The sequence below is a fragment of the Xenopus laevis genome, chromosome 8L, assembly GCF_017654675.1.
Source record: "Xenopus laevis strain J_2021 chromosome 8L, Xenopus_laevis_v10.1, whole genome shotgun sequence".
Taxonomy (NCBI): Eukaryota; Metazoa; Chordata; class Amphibia; order Anura; family Pipidae; genus Xenopus; species Xenopus laevis.
Genome location: NC_054385.1, coordinates 51,690,273 through 51,708,769, shown reverse-complemented (window position 1 = coordinate 51,708,769; position 18,497 = coordinate 51,690,273). Strand labels below are relative to the sequence as shown.

Sequence of the window (18,497 nt, the reverse complement as noted above, 5' to 3'; positions counted from 1 at the left end):
TCAAACAGGGTCAGACAGGCAGTGGTCGGTACAGACGGAGTTCAAGCACGGTCAGACAGTCCGGGGTTGGTACGGGCAGCATTCAAAGAGTAGTCAGGCAGGCAAGGGTTCTAATTGGCAGAGTTCAAAATAGTCAGGCAGGCAAGGATCAGAATTGGCAGAGTTCAGAATAGTCAGGCAAGCAGGGATCAAAACCGGAATCAGGAAAAGACAAAATCGCACCCAGATACTAACAAGTTAGACCTAACAACGGGCAGCGATTACTGTCCCGAAGCCCCTTTAAATACATTTGGATTTAGCGCCACAGCGTAATGACATAACGTGCTGCCCAGAAAGTGATCGGCCATGAGCGCCATAGAGGACACCGGGGCCGAACGAAGAGGACTAGACCACCAGGGTATTTAGGGATGCACCTAATCCACTATTTTGGATTCGGCTGAACCCCCGAATCCTTCACAAAAGATTCGGCCGAATACTGAACCGAATCCAAATCCTAATTTGCATATGCAAATTAGGGGTGGGAAGGGGAAAACTTTTTTTACTTCCTTGTTTTGTGACAAAAAGTCACGTGATTTCCCTCCCCGCCCCTAATTTGCATATGCAAATTAGGATTTGGTTCGGCCGGGCAGAAGGATTTGGCCGAATCCGAATCCTGCTGAAAAAGGCCGAATCCTTGATTCAGTGCATCCCTAGTATTTTACAATTACCTTGGGGAGCTGCCTAATTTCTTTGGCAATCACATGTTCACCTTTACCTTGTGGTCCCCTGCAACTCATAGGTCTGAAATTGAGGTACCACTGGTATTGGAGTCACTGGAAAGGGTCACTGATCTGAGCTCTGACTACTGTATATTGCTGGTGCCACGTATCTGAGGTCTAATAGTTGTAGCGCATACACAGTGGGCCACAAGTCTGGAGACTGCTATTCATATCAGGACACACTGATCTGAGGTCTGAAAGTTAAATTTCAGTGCATGCAGTGGGTGCCACAGGTCACATGGTTTGTTACTTATTTCATGCATGCAGCAGGGGTCACAATGGGTCTTCTATTTATATCAGTGCATGCAGTGGGGGGCCACAGGTCTTTCAAATGCTGGGAGGTATGATATTTTGCATAAACATATGCCCATATCTAGATCTGATACATAAAAATACCATGCTCATGAAAGAAAGATTCCAGTTGGTTGATGTAGATCCTCTCCATATGTTTGAGCATTATGTTACAGGTAGTGGGCATATATCATCTGTTATTTATATATGACTATTTCTTTAAATTGGACTAAGCAACGTAAATCAAGGAAAGATACTTTTTGGCTGGTGCTTAATTGTTATCTACCAGTACATTAAGGAAATCTTCAGTCTCTTATACTCATAAAAATAATACAGATATATGCATTGCTTCTCTGCTATATTTTATCCACTGCAACACAATATCATGGCAGGGCAGGATAAAATCACTCTATACACAAGTAACCAATGACTGATACGTAGGTGCTACACAACATAATAGTTAAGTCAGTCCCCAACATGTTTATGATCCTGTAAAGAGCACCAATTCCTGCATTTACTTCTGCCTGAAATGTCATACTCCAGATGAGCTTCAGCTGCCATTAGTGAAGTGCATGGTGCTTGGAGAAGGTGAGCAATACTTAGAATTGCCAGCAGATGTCCCTGCATTCTGTTTAATTTTATGTAGTCTGTTTTTAAAAGTACTGAATGTCACAGTGTGATGCCAAGTAGGATCATTTTCTGCTTCTATGCTTTCTAAGGTGTTTGTCAAAGTAGGAATTTATAAAATGGAAAAAAGCTGCATTCATATTTAAAAGAAACAGATCAACTGAGAAAGTAAAGGTCACTGAAATGGTGAAGTGTTAGTGTATTCCTGTAACTTTTATGGTAGTTCTATGGCATCATCTTTCACGACAAACTTACTCATAGTGCTACAGCCCTTGTAGGGCCCTGGCCTCCTTGACTATCTTATCCCATTCTTCTCTATTTGATGTGTTCTGACACCCATCTCAACCCAGTTGAGATCTTCCAATACATTATTGCAACCCTTCCTTTGTAGTGATGTGTGGGCCGGCCCGATACCCGCTGGTTCAGGCCGACCTCGCACCTCCGGTGCCCGCCTTACACTACCGGTTTGCTTCTTATTTACCTTTGTTTATAGACGCGCGCCTTATCACCCTGCTCCTTTTTGTGATGTCATCTGCGGAACGGGTTGGTGCCGGTCTATTAAAGGAACCCGGAAGTTGCGGGCGGGCGCAGGTTCACGGATGGCAGGTTAGGATTGGGTGCGGGTTGGGTAAAACCCGACCCGCACATCACTATGTCTTGGCCCAAAACAAGATTTGTAACTAATGTGAAACAGAGCACAGTTTCATTATGAATGTTGCACACAAAATCATGCACAATTTAGTTGATGAATAGGACTGCAAACCAAAGGGAAGTCAAGCAAGATCTTCAGAAGCCCAAACCCATGGCCAATTACTACACTCCTTTTGTAAACCTGCTGGATGCCAGAAAATCTATTTGCCAGCTTTACCCTTTGTGCCCCATGTTGCATACCAAAATGTAACCCTTTCTTTGCTCAAAACAAAGTTAGATACTGTGAAGTAGATCACAGTAACACTATGACCTACTCTCTCAGCTGGACTCTCACAATGTTGTGTGGAGGAAGGAAGTGTTGTTGTTGAACAAGATAATGGAGGCCATGAACAAACCTGGGATAATGAAAGAAGATTTTTGCCCAGAACTCATCAAGCCATACCCCAGGCTGATAGAGGAGGACTGGCCCGTGGTAGCAGGTAAGAGACTAAATGTCTGCCTAACAGCTTGTAACCTCTTTGTCACCTTTTCTTTTTTTTAGGGGTGCCTTTTTGTTGCTCCAATTGAAGTGCCGCCTGAGGCAAGGTTTTCACCTTGTTTTGTGACAAAAACACCCTTTCAACATGTACAAGCCATCTTAAAGACCAAGGAAAGGCCAATTTTTAGCCCCCCCCCTGTGATTATAATTGCTAACCTCAGCCCCCAGGCCAATGCTCCTCTTTTTATGAAATGTATACCAGCACAGGGTAAAAGTTTCAACTGCAGTATCTCAAGGTCTTTGTTGTAAGACAGTGTTCAATAGTGATGTGCGGGACGGCGGGTTCGGGCTGACCTCGCACTCCTCTTCGAGGGTGCAGGTCGAGCTCAAATGCCAGCTTCAAATGCCAGCTTCTAACTTCTGGCTTTATAGCCGCTCGCCCGCCCCTTTTGTGATGTCATCGGTGGGGCAGGTCAGCGTAGGTCTATAAAAGGAACCCAGAAGTTAGATGTGGGTGGGCGCGGGTTGTGGGAGGGTGGGTTCGGGTCCCGACCCGCACATCACTACTGTCCACAGGGCCGCCATCAGAAATGGCAGGGCCCCATATGACAAAATTTCCTGGGCCCCCTGGGCTGCACATTTGTGGACAGGGCCCCCCATAAAAAAACATTTGTGGTCAGGGCCCCCCCATTAAAAAATATTGGTGGCTAGGAGCCCACATGATAAAAAATAATTGGTGGCCAGGGCCCCCCCACATTATAAGAACATTGGTGGCCAGGGCCCCCCTTAAACTTCCATGTAAAAAAAACTTGCCCCTCGTCAGAAGTTTAAAAAATAATTGGTGCCAAGGGCCCCCCCACACAACAGGGATCACAAAGGGTTAACTTTAGGGGGGTCCTGCCATGTTACACTTACTTCATTAGTGTGGACCACCTGCTGTCAGTGAGCTGCCAACTACAGAAGGGAGGAGGGGAGCACAGGTGGCTGCATCTTCTTCCAGTAACAGCATTTTCTTCCCTTATTGGTCACAGAATTTCAAATCCCGGTAAAGCTGCATGGTGACCAATAAGAGAAAGTAATTGACAGAAGATACCTCCCCCTGTGCTCCCGCCTGGCTTCCCTAAATCGGCAGCTCTCAGAAAGCAGGGGGCCCGGCTAATCAAGTATGTGTTGCGTGTCCGGGCCCCCCTTACCTCGGGGCCCCCTACAACTCTCCCCCCTGTCCCCCCCTGATGGCGACCCTGACTGTCCAACTGGCAACCCCCCTTTGTGTGGCCCCCACATGAAAGTCTGAGTCTGTGACTGCTTACCTTGTGTAAACTTTAAAAGGTATTAGTACTGAGATTAACTGGCCCCTCCATTGTTTACACCTCAAATTCAGACTATAAAATCCTGCACTGTTCACACCTTTAATCCCAGATCATTGTTCACACCTGTAACACCTCTATTGTTCACACCCCTATAGCCCTGTTCTGTTCACATGTCAGATCCAGACTGAAAGTGCCCACATTGTTCACCTGTTACACCTCAAACAAACTGCTGGAGGGTGTCACTGTATGTAGCACAGTGTGGACTGCTGTTCAACTTAGAGTGGTCCTGATAGGTTTCCCTGTTTTCTGCTGTATTCTGCCTTCCCTATGCTCCCTGTGTGTGTGCCATACTCTGACTGCCCTATGCTCCTTGTGTGTGCTATACTCTGCCTGCCCTATGCTCCCTGCGTGTGTGTGCCATACTCTGCCTGCCCTATGCTCACTGTGTGTACCATACTCTGCCTGCCCTATGCTCCCTGTGTGTCATACTCTGCCTGCCCTATGCTCTTTGTGTGTGCCATACTCTGCCTGCCCTATGCTCCCTGTGTGTCATACTCTGCCTGCCCTATGCTCCTTGTGTGTGCCATACTCTGCCTGCCCTATGCTCCCTGTGTGTCATACTCTGCCTGCCCTATGCTCCTTGTGTGTGCCATACTCTGCCTGCCCTATGCTCTTTGTGTGTGCCATACTCTGCCTGCCCTATGCTCCCTGTGTGCCATACTTTACCTGCCTGCCCTATGCTCCCTGTGTGTGCCATACTCTGTCTGTGTGTACCATGCTCTGTCTGGGGAACGTGAACCTGGTTAGCATTTGGAAATAATTGTTAGGGGGTCCCCGAGGTGTTTAACCATGTGCTGGGGGCTGCTGTGCTATCCACAGGGGAGAATGAGGCATATGGATTGGATTTAAGGATATGACTTAATAAACTTGTTTCACAGATAAGTGATATCCCTACAGTGAACGCCATTTTTTTTGGTGTGCTACCACCATGAATGTGGATATGGTCTGAAAAGTCCTTGTGGTAACAAGAGTGTGGTTTACAGTGTGTGTAATTTAAAAACATGGAGTGTCAACACTGGTATCAACACTGACTTCCATTATCGGCCCTCCACCATGTAGGCCAGACAAAATCCAACCCTCAGAAGTTGGACAGCACTGTTTTAAGAGATTAAATCAACCATGAGACCATAATATTTCCAGTTTTCCTGTACAGAGCTTTAACTTGGACAATAAAAGCAAATGAAAATTAACTACTGAGAGAAAACAGGGGAAGTGTTTAGGAAGATCTTTGGAGTAGTGAATGACAGGTTTTTCCACCACTCTTTGTAAATACAGCAATCAGCTTTGCTAGGTCATTGGTGGAGAAAAGGATGGAGATATCAGTTTGATTTTCATCACAAAGGGTCTTTTTAATTAGCACAGAAAGAAATAGTCAAAATAGAAAAGTATACAAAAAGTAAAAAGAGATATACAAAATGTATAAAGTGGTGTGTCACTGTTTTCTGTAGTCATTGGTGATCTGAATCGTTGTTTAGCTTCCTTTTTCTAGGGCGGTACAGCTATCAAAATAAAAAATAATTCCATTTTGAACTGTAATGAACTATTAGGGCACAGCGCCAGTTCAGTTAATGATTATTAAGGGCATAGCCATCTAAGTTGCTCTGTAGATTGCAGGAAGACAAGATTAGTGCAAAGGCCAAGGGTGGGGCATTTGGCAAGCAGACTAATTCAGTACATTTCCAAAGATTATGGCATGCAGCAAATTGTCAGGAAACAAGAACTTATATAAATGTGACAGAAACTCAAGAGAGAGCCCAAGTGGCAGATAGAACTGTATGTTCTTTTGGAATATATTAATTCCACTGTGAACAAGCATTGTGTTAGCCAGGGTTAATAAAAGGCTTTGATGCTAAAAGTATTGTGCTTTACAACCAATAGCGAATGCACCCTCCTTCTATATAGTAGGGTACACACCCCAAAAAGGTAGCAGAATTTCCTTCTTCAAAGTATTGCTTTTCCAGAGCTGGAGCTGTAAAATGCTTGTGTAGAGCTGTAGTACCTCATGTCTCTATAGAAGATGATTATAGCTTCTAACCTTGATCCATTCTGATTCAGAAGCTTTTTCCATCTATCTTTTTCTAATGTATTTGTTTGCATGTATATTTCTATGCATACATATGTATTAGAACATGTTTTGGCATTAATAACACTTGCTAGCCCTAGTTTATAAGCCATTGCTCAAAGGGACCTGATAAGTTTTATAGACTTCCTGTAGCATACACCCCAAACTTATATACTAGTGGTGTACATGCTAGGAACCAATGTATATCCCTCCGTGCACTGAATACATTGTAAATTAAATATGAACATATACTGGCATGAATAAATGATATGTGATCTATAATTATTTATAACCCTATGGTAGATGCTTTATGAAGCACGTTTCCTGTATAAATGGCAATTGAAAGACTGTCGGGTGAAACAGCTGCTTAATGTCACTTGGCAGATGCAGAATCACAGTAGTGATCAGGTTAGCGGAAACCATCTATCACTGTAATCTTCTCAAGGAATGCCACTGGTCTGTGAACTACTGAATATTAAGCAGCTGTTGCATTTCACTGTAGTCTGTTATCTGGAATCTTAATTTTTCCATAGATTTGTAAATAGAAGCATTTAGTCGTGGTCCAGCGATTCATTTTAAAACAGGCAAATTACATTTGAAATAGTTCCACATAATTTACCTGTAAAGCTGTGTGTTTACATGTCTGCTGAAAGTCCTGAGACCACATGCATCAGTAAACAATATACAGCAAAAAATAAAAAGGGAGTTTTTTTCATGGCAGATCAAGGCTTACTGGATATTTGTAGTCTGGGTGGAACCTACAGTGCCATCCAAAATGCCACTAATACCAAAATGGCAATCAGCTCCTCAATGAGCATCTTCTCCTATGGACAATAACACTATTTTTTTAGAACAACCTTTACAACTTTAGACATTTGTGTCATTCATAGGATATCAACCGCTATCGTCTCTTTCAAGCATACTTTATCCCCTTACCTTTATTTTCCTTCTTATAGCGACATTATAATCCAGTCACAAGTCTTTCCCAGGGTTATTGATCTCACTCACACTGTTAAAACCGATCCAGCAATGAGGATAATTTAGGAGTGGGGCTACCATGTACAAACCATTTTGGTGCAGACAACTATGTTTTTTATCCAGGTATATCAAAGTGATGCACTTGAAAAGCATTTGCAAACTTGTATTAAACATAGGTTTGGAACACAATAGAGAAGCTTTTGGTGTATTGTCACACAAGTAGATCTCATTGGTTAACAGATAGGGTCTGGGTGTGCATGGCCCAAACCTACAGCTCAAAGTTGAGGTATCATACCATGGAGAAAAAGCAGGCACTCAAAGATCCCACAGACAGGTGTAGCAAAATACTCAATTTCCGGCAAATACAGGACATAACATAGCCTGTTATGTCCTTTCCTGTAAGAACCTGGATGCCCCAATATTACTTTAAATAGGATATTGCTTGCTTTAAAATGCATTTATTGTATTGATTATCGCTTTAATCAGGAAAACAGCAGAAATATCTTTTGGGCTGTAGCCTAACTAGCTGATGAGCCTGTACAAGAAAAATGGATCATTTGAGGAAGCATAAATAATACACCTCAGTCTTTCACATCTCATTCTGGCAGCCACCAATGTATTAATCTTTGCTTTCTGTATTTTATTCAGCACCATTTGGCTTTAAATCACTGCAATTGCAAAGAGACACATAGCATGAATCTCTTTCCCAGAAGGCTGCCAATTTACAGCTGTGTCATCCTTACTTGGAGATTCCTGATCTTTTATAAGCTAATACAGAATTTCAGGATCTATTAGATGAAACAGCTTGGGTTAACAATTATTTTTACTTTTCCACTCATGTAAAAATAATTGAAGATTATCAGTCTTGACTGATATCAAATGTGAACCAATCTCAGCCTTTAATATCCACTGTGACAAAACACATGGCATCACATCATGTCCCATCAAATAATATCTGCACATTTTTCATTATTATACACCTGCATTTAGTATTGTTATTTCTACCATTTGTCTGTTATATTGTCTGCCTATGAATGGAGGTTAGATATGGATATTAAAGTATAACATAGTCACATAATTAAACTCCTTTTATTATGTCAACAAATGTTTCTTTTCAAACAGTAAAAAGACAGTACAGGTATGGGATCTGTTATCCAGAATGCTCAGGAACTGGGGTTTTCAGGATAATGGATCTGTCTGACTCGAAAATTCGAATAGAATTAGACCAAACTCAATTCGAGTTTTTTCTCCACAAAAAAAACTCGAATGTCAGGAAGGCTACAAACTACTCAAAATTGGTCATTCCATCTGTCTCATTGAGTTATACAGTAATTCGGCAGGTTTTAGTTGGCGAATAGTTGAATTTGAATTCTTAAAGGGCCGGGGTATAATAAATCTCAAAAATCAAATTTGTTTTTTTTTAAAAAAAACTTGAATCAAGTTTGGATAATTCCCTAGTTAAATTTGACAGTTTTGACCATAAAAAATAGTGAAAATTCGAATTCGATAAATCTGCTCCTAAGTCTACTAGAAAATAATGTAAACATTGAATAAACCCTATAGGGTTTCTATTTAATTCCTAAATGCAGTGTTTTTTTTATCATATATGCTTTTGTAAGAGTTATGTTCCATTTGTCTTTGTGATTATTCATCAACACACAATTATCCCCTAGGTAATATAAAGGAAAGATAACTACTCAATGTTGCTGTGTTTTCATTGAATATATTGATCAGTTATTGTAAAAGTTTAACTACAATCCATGAAGCAAATACCTAATAAAACATATTAATAAATACATCATCAATAAATGTTCTTAATTAAAGATATGTACCAATCAATAATATTTTATTTCCCTCAAAATTGATATTAGGTAGCAGTTTAATAATGCAATACTTTTTAAATGTGTGTGGATGTTTACAACGCAGAATAATAAATAAAGCAAATGAAAGGATGCTGAAGAACTACCAACATAGTATTTCTGTTTTGATCTATCTTGGAATTACTCTGTTTCATATAGAAGTATATTTTAGTGATACGCGAGATGACCACTGGTTGGGCGGGTTCTCTTTAAAATTTGTCCAACCATTGCAGGTTAGGTTTGGGGTCAGACTGGGAAAGTACTCTCCTCCACTACTCATGAAGATTTCCTATCTTGGAACCAGAGATGCGTACAGAGCGAGAAGAAATGGGTACAGGTTAGGCGCGGGTCCTACAATGGCAACACAGGCTGTTGTCAGCCTACGTATTTTTGCAGGCTGAGAAAAGCAGGTCTGCTCTGTGCCCTTGCTCCATTGATTTGAATTCGATCAGCCTGTGTGTGGTCACACACTGACCTCAGCTTCAGGTCCGCTGTGTATGACCGCACACAGGATGATCTAATTCAAATCAATGGAGATGGGGCACTGAGCAGATCTGCTTTTCTCAGCCTGCAAAAATACGCAGTCTGTCAACAGCCACTGACAACAGCCTGTGTGCCCATAGCCTACGACCAATTGAGTTGCTTTTACTATAGCTTTTGTTATGTTGTACAAGCTATGTGTGCATCTGTGTTGGACTTTGAGTAGGTGTGATCTACAAATATTGTACCTTCTTTCCATACACCTGTGCATATATTTATGTAACACAAATCAGCAATAATCACATTTTATTCAGTGCCGTGGCGTGTTCATTGGTGGAGAGAGGGAGGGGTTCAGAAAAATTTAATAAACAAAAACAAACCAAGAAAAGATGCCATGGAGGCCTGCTTATGAGAGTTTAGAATAATGGGCTCAGTTATAAATGAGGTCTGTTTATGGCAGTGGTAAGTAAAACTATAAAAGAATATTAGTGCTAATTCACTAGTGCTAATTTACTAACAACATGCAATCGTTAGTAAACAACTATAATTTTCTAACTGGTAATGTAAAAATGTACTCTGATTGGATGCTACTGGTGACTGAACTGCTGCAGTAGCCGTGGATATTAGCTCCTGTATTAGTGAATGTGTCCCTTCAATTCCGATTTGAATAAGAAGATATTTGGGCTGCAAACAGAAGATAAATAAGGAGTGCTTTATCAGAAGATGGAGCTGGGATGAATTTTTCTAGTTAGGTGGGCCTTAACAGACTAATTAAAAGCATACAAGGTGAAGAGTCTATGCAGGCATCAGAGTTCACGGGCGCCATCTTCAGCTGCTTCATTAGTCTTCGTAATGAGACCAGCACTTTGGCAATTTTCGTGAGTTTTGTCGCATGCGCAGTTGTCGCAAAACAAAATTTATCCAACTGCGCATGCGCCGACATGCCGGTTTCATTCCAAAGATTTCCGAAGAGGAAAAGATGGCGCCAGTGAACTCTGATGCCTGCATCTGCACCGAGGGGTGAGTAAAACGTTAGGGGCATTTGCCCAGGGTGATACTTTGGCTGGTGGGAGGAGGGGGGTCTATGCAGGGTAGGAGTTTTTTAAGTTTAGGTTTGAATTCTCCCTTAAGTCTTCCATCCCCCTAACCAGTTTAGTTGCACGTCTCTGCATTCTCCCCAGCTCATTTATATCCCTCTTAAGGACTGGAGTCCAAAATTGCACTGCATACTCCAGATGAGGCCTCACCAGGGACCTATAAAGAGGCATAATTATGTTTTCATCCCTTAAGTTGATGCCCTTTTTTATGCAAGACAGAACTTTATTTGCTTTAGTAGCCACAGAGTGACACTGCCCAGAATTAGACAACTTGTTATCTACAAAAACCCTTAGATCCTTCTCATTTAAGGAAACTCCCAACACACTGCCATTTAGTGTATAACTTGTGTTTATATTAGTTTTGCCAAAATGCATAAACTTGCATTTATCAACATTGAACTTCATATTCCAGTTTTCTGCCCGGTTTTCTAATCTAGTCAAATCACTCTGCAAAGTGGCAGCATCCTGCATGGAACCTATAGTTCTGCACAATTTAGTATCATCTGCAAAAATAGAAACAGTACTTTCAATGCCCACCTCCATTAATAAATAAGTTGAAAAGCAAAGGACCTAGTACAGAGCCCTGTGGTACTCCACTAACAACACTGGTCCAATTTTCCATTTACCACCACTCTTTGTGGTCTATCTTTAGCTGAAAAGCAGGTAGTGTTATGTTCTGTTATGTTAGACATCCAGTCACTCCAGCCTTTATACATTACATTTTTGCCTAACTAACAATATTAGAAAAACATTTTATTTTGCACAGCCTATCTATTTACCCAGTTTTTATGTTTATACTGAACAATTCCTTTAAGGCATTTGCTCAGTGTTTTTTAATGAGTTTAAGGGCAAAAAGAAGAAGAGAGATTGGTCTGTAATTTAAATGAGGGAGGATGTCAAGGGATTTTTATTTTAGGATAGGTATAATAAAAGTGTGTATGAGGTCTGAGGATATACAATAGGCAAGTGGATGAATTTTATTTTGTCATTTATATGTATTGCTATGTTGGACAGGTTTCACTGGTTTGTGCACCTCAAAGGCAAAGTTAATCTTAGAGTTCATTCCTTAGAGTCCAGTACTATTTTACTTCCCTTAGCACTCCAAAGGAGTCATCCTAAACGTAATTAAATATACAATTACAGCTGAAAGCTGGTCTCGGTTTTATATAAGTCCCTATTGGAGGCAAAACCTTCTCCCTTTCAGTTAGCCTTTGCAAAATGGCAGTTGGTTTTGCCCTCGCTCACAGACGATATGTGGGAAGAGGCCACTGACAGAATGTACTACTATCTGATCTCCACACGTGATAGGTTGATTAGCTTCAAAATCCATCATCTGTACTATTACTCCCCTAGGAGACTTAATAGGATTTTTCCGAATAAATCTCCACTGTGTCCCCGCTGCTCATGCCCCTCCGCAGACTTCCTTCATGTTCTATGGGTCTGTCCCAAAGTTCAGAATTTTTGGAGTAGAGTGGTGCAATGTCTCAGTGACTACTTAGATTTGCCTCAGGTCATTTCTCCGAAGCTTGTATCCTGGGGTAGTGGATGATCTAGTCCCTCAAAAGTATACGAGAATCCTATATAGGACATTACTGTTTTATGCTAGGAAAGCCATTATTCAACATTGGCTACAACCTGTACCTCCCTCTTTTGATCACTGGGTGAATCTAGTGAATCGTATGCTTCCAATGATTAAGATAACGTATGAAGCTCGTGGCATGCCTGATAAATTCGGCAAAATTTGGGAGAAATGGCTTGATGCTTTTCCTCTGCAACATGATGGGTAATTTATCCAATCACTGTTATTTTCCTGCTGTATCATTGTGTTGATACTTGGACTCTATGATATATGTTGATTGTATGCTTTTCAATGGCTTGTCAAATGTGCAATAAAAACTTTTAAAAAAAAAAAATATACAATTACAGCTGATTTTCTTTGTATTTGTTATTGTTTAAATGATTTGAATTTCTATTTCTGACTGAATATCCTGACATTAATTACAAATCAGCCTTATATTGTGACATTTATATTTTATGTGTACTGTATATTTTGATTCGGTCCCTAAGCTCAGTAACTGACATCAGCACAGAGCAGTGAATCAGCAGAAAAGAAGATGGGGAGTTCTGGGGCATTTTGGAGGCACAGATCTTCCCTGCTAAAGAGCTGTGGTTGCCTTGGGCTGGTACAGAAGCCTAAAAAATAATGTACAACATTTCTAGAATACTACTTTAGTTAAGCTTAAGTTCTCCTTTAAATAATAGTTTCTACATTAAATTAATTTTATTTTGAACACTTATTATTTATCCGTCTAATTTTAAGTAATGCAGCAGGTATGGTAGGCAGGCAGGTGTGTGCATATGTGAAAAACTAGTTCAACTAACAACTAGATTTTATTGTGTGCTTATACAGGATTATGATAAACACTAACAGGCTTAATATGGAATGCTGACCTTGATAATTGGTGAGTGAAATATAGTCATCATTTTTTTGGCAATATTTGGTTTTAATGACCATAGCAGGAGCACTAGAAAGCCTTCATAAACCTGTGCAAAAGTTATTGAGGACTATGTTTATCCAGCAATGTTCAATGTTCACAAGATATTCTGCTTTGTAACCTTTCCACTTATCAAGATCAATTCACGTGACAGGCTTTGGATAGAAAGTGGTGCGGCTGCTGCTATCACGCTCTGTTATTGTAGGATCAAAAAGAAGCACAGGGTGGAATGTGGGACAAGAGAGAAGCGGGCATTCTTAGAACAGGGGAGGGTTAATACCTTAGTCAGACTTTCTCCAGCTAGTGAGGTGGGATAGGCAAGATTAAAGAAGCCAAGATTCTCTTTAAACAAAGGGTGTAAAAATAAAGGCATGATATAATACAGAGACAGGGCAACCCTAGACCCAGCAAGATCTGCAGTTAATTAGATCTTAAAAACTAAAGGTGGCCATACACGGGCCGATAAAAGCTGCCGACAGACCAAGTCGGCAGCTTATTGGCCCGTGTATGGGGGCCCCCGACGGGCTTCCCCGATCGAGATCTGGCCGAAAGTCGGCCAGATCTCGATCGGATGGGGTTAAAAATCCCGTCGGATCGCGGCCGCATCTGTTCGTTGATGCGGTCCCGCGATCCGACCGCCCGTTTGGCGAACGCTAGGATCCGATCGTTGGGCCCTAGGGCCCACGATCGGATCAGCCCGATATTGCCCACCTCAAGGTGGGCATATCGGAGGGAGATCCGCTCGTTTGGCGACATCGCCAAACGAGCGGATCTATCCGTGTATGGCCACCTTAAGTCTTTACCTAGAACAGGGACCTAATCAATAGGCTCACTTTCAGGCGCAAGAACTGGTTTTGTGTCCTAAGGACTGGTTTGGTGCTGGGGTCATGGAGGGTGTCCTGCACACCTTTTCCAGTTAGGTCTGCAGATTTTCCTAGTGCTGCTCCTCAAAGCTTTTAGCCACAGCGACAACTGTTGGAAACTTCAGTCCCCATCGCAGCTGTGCGCAAGCGCGCGCAACCGATGACTCGCGTGCGTAACCGCGCGCAACCGTGGACGCGCGTGCGCAATCGTGCGTAAACGAGGACGCACATGCGTAATTGTGCGCGTGCATGGACTTCACAGAGCGCACCCACTTTTGCGCCCTAGGCACGTGCCACTTGTGCCTACCCCTAGTTCCAGCCCTGGTGCCTAATATGCAAGAAAGCACATACATTATAGACTGACTGATCCAAGTCTATTCTAACATTGCAGCACACATCATGTTTTGGGAGTTTACTTCCAGCAAAATGGCAACAGCTGGTTCTCAACACCTACATAAACTATTGTATATTTTATTTCTCCACTCATGCCACTGAAGGGAAGGATAATAGGTAAACTCTAGCAGGAAAACATTTGCGAGCACGTGTTTTGGAAACTAGAATTTCAAATACTGTAATTGATTTCATTTAAACTATTCACAGGGAGCAAGTGGAGACAGAGTTTTGTTGTTATTGTTATTATTTATACATTGATATATTGCTTCTACTTCAACGCAGTTCATATTTATACCATATTTTATTTGTATTGTCTTTTATGCCCATGGTAACCAGATCATAAGGCTGATTTACAATAACAACCACCTCTGCTGTTTGCAAAAATGGACATACAGTTGTATGTGTGTCAATCAAACAAAAAACTATTTGCCAGTATTCTGGTATGTTCTCAATACCCCACTGACTCACACTTGTTTGAGTGTATGTATCCATGCCACAGATAAAAGTTACTTGTGTCTAAATATTCTCCTTGCTCTTCCATGTACTGAGCTCCAACACATCTGCCCAACATGCTCTGATTAATAGTGCACAAGTATGCCTATTAATTCTTGAAACCCTAGAAATCTGGAAGATTTTCAGCACCTTTATAAGATAATTTCAATACCTGAAAACACAGTTGATTGACTTGTTTATAAAAGTACCTGAGCACCAAATTAAAAATTTGCCTTTAAGGTGATTATCTTAAAGAGTGAAAGGAAAGTGGTTTGGATTGTTTGGCCCAATTGTTCAGGCTACTAAAAAGCATGGCAGACAAATGCTCAAAATTGGCCCATTTTTCATTCCCCTAAAACTAATATAATATTTAATGTAAAAAAAAAAACAGGTATAAGATCTATTATCTGTAATGCTAGGGACCTGAACGTTTCCTGATATAGGGTCTTTTCGTAATCTGGATCATTATACCTTAATTCTGCTAAAATAAACATTAAATAAACCCAATAGGATTGTATTCACTAATATGAATTAATGCAGCATAGTTAGGATACAGTACAATTATTTACAATTTTATTTCACAGAAAATAACTTAAAAAAATAGAACTATTTGCTTAAAATTAAGTCTATGAGAGAAGGCCTTCCCATATTTCTGAGCATTCTGGATAACTGGCTCCCCGATAAGGGATCCCATACCTGTTTGTAATTTGTAAATTTTTCATTAGATTTATAGGGTCACATTTAGATTTTTTCTTACATATAGGGAGAGTGCAGCAGTGTAGTGTAAAGGTTTCATATAACTGTACCAGTGTTATGAGCTAAATATTTGACCAAATGGTGCCTAGTAAATGGGTTCTCAATTCCAAAAGTCTAGCTGAATATTAGGGCCTTTTACTCTCAATACAAATAAGCAAAAGCTATCTAATGCTACCCTATGCGAGACAAGACTGTCTTGTTCTTAGCAATTTTTCAAGTAGTTTTAATTTTGTATAGCTTAATTATTTACCTTCCAGGAAAAACTCAACCCTTCACCTGACCCTAACCCACAAAATGTTGCATTGTAGGACCAGTGGCCAACCTATACCAGCGTCTTCTCACTCTGGACTCTACTTTTGTGCATGATAGTGATGTGCAACAGTTGACCAGGGTTGGACTGGGGGGCCTGGTGCCCATTGGGGCTTCTGCCTCTATGCCTTCCCTCCGGACCCCGAGGGCTGCTGCCTCAGGGCCTCCTGTCCGGCAACCCTCCTCTCCCTCCCCCCGCGCGTGTGCGCACTCTCGCATCAGCGCTCGCACTGTTTGGTCCAGGTCCGGACAGAGGCCCACTCAGCCCACATAGAGGCCCAAACAGCCCCACCAGCCCACTAAATACTGACTTTCAATGGGACCTTATAGCAGCCCCTCTGGCATTTGCCAGAACCCACAGATTTCCAGTCCGGGCCTGGTTTGGTCGCAGCAAAAAACTTTGTACGCTGACGCGCACTTGGGATTGGGTGCTGCGGCTTTGTTGCTGGACGGGAGGCCCTGAGGCAGTAGCCCACAGGGTCCGGAGGTGGGGCCCTGATACAGAAGCCCAGGGAAGAAATCCAGGTTGCTGATCTGGCCCCAGTCTGACCCTGCAGTTGTCCCTAACCTAGATTAGGTGGGTTTGGGATAAAATTTAAACCACCATTGTGGTTTAGGGTTGGGTGCAGGTCAGAATAAGAAGTAGACTCCTCCTCTGCTCTCAAAGATTGCCTGTGTTGAGAGGTGTTGCTGAAAGATGCCATAGAAAGTTAATATTTGGTGGGCTCACAGGGACCTGTTATGGACTATGTGTACTTGAAATGCCAGGGCCTATTTTGAATCCCAGTCCAGACCTGCTGGTGTGTGATGGGCGCGGGTCTTATAGTGGCAACATTTTGTGAGTTAGTGTCAGGTGCGGGTTGAGTTTTTCCACACCTGTGCATGTCTCTGGTTCCAAGACTGGAAATCCATGAGAGCAAGGAATGAATGTAATTTCCCCAGTCTCATCCTCACCCAACCCTAACCCAAGTCCTGATTTCAATGGGCATGTGGGCACCTTGGGTTTTGGGTCAAACTAGCGAACACTCCATTAGCAGCTATTGAGCTTTTGTCAGCATTCACCAGAATAACACAAATTGTTCTTTTTATTGTCCCACTCCCATTGAGCAAAGAAAACGATGCATTTCGCCAAATACTGAGGCTCTGATCATCAACGTCTATTTTTTGAATTCCCTAACACACGTAAAAGCTGCAGAAAATAGAATTTGGACTGGACACTCACAGACTAGCGCATGCTATTTGCTATTACTACTCAATCCTTGCTCGTCACTCCCCCTAGGCGGCTCCGGGCTGTGTCACTGCACTTATATAGGTGTAGTCGTGACGCCACAGTCTAGCGAGATGAGACTTGTGACGTCGGGACAAGCTGTCCGGCTGGAGCCAAGGAGCTTGACATTAACAGCGTTGCGGGACGTTTAAGCAGCGATCGGGGACTGCGGTCTGGGCTGAGAAAATCGCGAGCGCGGCAGTGTCGGCCGGTATGTGCTTAGAAGGTAAGGAAGTGTGTCGGACTGCAGTGCTGGTTTCCTGCACGAATCGTGTTCGATGTGACAAAGGAATTGGGGTGGGGTGCTGCATGCCTTCCTTCACTACACCGCCCCCCTAGAGCAGGGCTCCTCTCTCCCTGCACGCCCCTCATGTATTGGCACTAGTTCCCTATTTCTCGGCAAATAAAGGATGCCCCCTTGTACAGATGTGTAGTGGGAGGGTCCACTCCGTGCTTAGGGAAGAGGGGAGGCATGTATTCCCATGTAGCTTGACATTGGGGGTCTCTGTGTGTGTCCTAGTGTAGAGCAGGGAGGGGTCTTTGCATGGATTCTATGCTACGGATGCCCTATTGGCTTCTGTACAACAATAGCTTGAGACCAGGCACTGTCTCCATCCTTATGCAGTAGGAGGGGCCCATAGATAGAGACAGAGGTGTTGTACAGTGACATCCATGTTAGGATGGCCTTCTACCTCTGTCTCCACTCTTTCATTGCAGGATAGCCATGCAAATTCATTTCAGAGGGTAATCTCAGCTCTTGTGTTGGCTTGCAGCAAGCATGATGCATGTTAAAGGTGAGCCACAATTCCATTGTCTTTTTATATATATATATATATATATATATATATATATATATATATATATATATATAATCTTTTCTGCAAAAACGTGACGCTATGGGGCACATTTACTCAGTTCGAGTGAAGGAATAGAATAAAAAAAACTTCGAATTTCGAATGGTTTTTTTTTTTTGGCTACTTCGACCATCGAATTGGCTACTTCAACCTTGGACTACGACTTCGAATCGAACGATTCGAAATAAAAATCATTCGACTATTCGACCATTCGATAGTTGAAGTACTGTCTCTTTAAAAAAAACTTCGACCCCCTACTTCGCCATCTAAAACCTACTGAACCTCAATGTTAGCCTATGGGGAAGGTCCCCATAGGCTTTGTAAGCTTTCTTTGGTTGAAGAAAAATCGTTCGATCGATGGATTAACTTCGACCCCCTACTTCGCCATCTAAAACCTACCGAACCTCAATGTTAGCC

At 42.1% G+C, this 18,497-nt stretch overlaps 1 protein-coding gene across 2 annotated transcripts in view; it reads left to right on the top strand.

Annotated features, from left to right (window-relative positions):
- Positions 1–17,285: 17,285 nt before the first annotated feature.
- zdhhc9.L (zinc finger DHHC-type containing 9 L homeolog) overlaps positions 17,286–18,497 on the top strand; it is a 40,566-nt gene continuing 39,354 nt past the window's right edge. Inside the window, exons 1-2 of one of the 2 annotated variants that reach the window (XM_018229933.2) lie at positions 17,286–17,452; positions 17,944–18,020. The gene's annotated coding sequence lies outside the window, so the exon portion shown is untranslated. The remainder of the gene's footprint in view (positions 17,453–17,943; positions 18,021–18,497) is intronic. The other variant, XM_018229932.2, reaches the window with a different exon arrangement.